Source organism: Apium graveolens, unplaced genomic scaffold (assembly GCF_009905375.1).
Source record: "Apium graveolens cultivar Ventura unplaced genomic scaffold, ASM990537v1 ctg5395, whole genome shotgun sequence".
NCBI classification, from domain to species: domain Eukaryota; kingdom Viridiplantae; phylum Streptophyta; class Magnoliopsida; order Apiales; family Apiaceae; genus Apium; species Apium graveolens.
Genome location: NW_027418958.1, coordinates 13617 through 15318, shown reverse-complemented (window position 1 = coordinate 15318; position 1702 = coordinate 13617).

Here is a 1702-nt window from a genome sequence, read left to right as displayed (position 1 = left end):
AAATAGTGATGAGGGCTTCACTTGTACTATGTGCATATATATTTATTTTATATATTTGCATAGTAAAGTTTAAAGAAGAACAAATAAAGCTTACACTAGTAGTTTGATGAAGAGGAGAAACATAAGGGACTTGGAGCATTTTCTTCATTATTTGTGGAACTTGTTGTAAATAGCAAGAAAAATAAAATTCCTCTATATATGTCTCTGAAAAAAGGTCACACATAAACATAAAATAAATTTAACAGTATAATTAAACAAATATGAAGATAAAATATAAATAATATATGGGCTTCTTAGCTATAAATTTTCATTTTTTAGTATATCATGTATTTGATTATAATTGCTAAAATCATGTGCATCTCCCTTATTTTTATAGATCGGCACTACCATGCTAAGCCTCCATTCCTGCGGTATGACACTATTCCAAAGTATATTGTGGAATAACCTCGTTAGCCATTTCTCTCCCTCTTCACCCAAACACAACCATACATCTATATGTATTTGATCTGGCCCTATAGCTTTACCTCTCCCCATCTTAGGTAATGCTCCCTTAACTTCGGCTCTGCTCATAGAAGGCTGAACACCAAAGTCAAAGTCAGATGCACTATCTGATCCTATCACCCTAACACCAATTCTCTCCTCATTAAATAACTCCTTGAAATAGTTATGCCATATATTCCGAATATCCTTATCCTTCACTAGCACGTATCCATTAACATCCTTTATACACTTAACAAAACCTAAATCTCTCCTCCTCCTTTCTCTAACCTTTGTCAATCTATAAATACCATTTTGACCCTCTTTTGTACCAAGGTGATTATACATAGCCTCGTACGCTTTTGATTTTGCCTCTGCTACTGTCTTCTTAGCCATACGTCTAGCTTCCTTATGTAAAATTCTTCTCATATCAACTTGTTCATTATTTTGGCAACACAAAAGTTCCCTAAAACGATCATGTTTAATTTTTACTCGCTCCTGCTCCTCCTGGTCCCACCACCAAGCTTTCTTCTGCACCTGAACCTTTCTTCAGGTAACCCCTAATATACCTGTAGCTACATTTTTGATTGTACAGGACAATCGATTCCACATTCTATTAACATCCTCATCATAAAATCTGTCTTTTGCCAACCCAATCCTTTATTTAAAAATACCTACTTTGTCTCCCTTTGGATTTTTCCATAAAATGTTCGGTGTCACCTCTCTATTATCTTGTACTACTCTTTTCCTTATACATATATCCATTACCAATAAACGATGTTGAGTAGTACATGCCTCACTCAGGAATACTTTACAATCTTTACAATCCATGTTGCATTTTCTCATAAGAAGATAATTGATTTATGAGTTACAACCTCCACTCCTAAAAGTAATCAGATGATCAACCCTTTTTTTAAAACAAGAATTAACAATCATTAATTCATGTGCCAAAGCAAACTCCAAAAGATCCCACCCACTCTTGTTCCTCAACCCAAAACTAAAACCCCCATGAATGCCTACATAACCATCGGATTGTTCGCCAATATGACCATTAAAATCACCTCCTATATATAAATTCTGGTCCCTAGGTATCAACCTAACTATTTCATCCAAAAAATCCCAAAAAATCTTTCTCGCTAACTCACTCAAACCAACATGGGGTGCATACACACTTACAAAATTAACGATCTCTTCAATAACTACGAGTTTAATCTTCATAATCCTA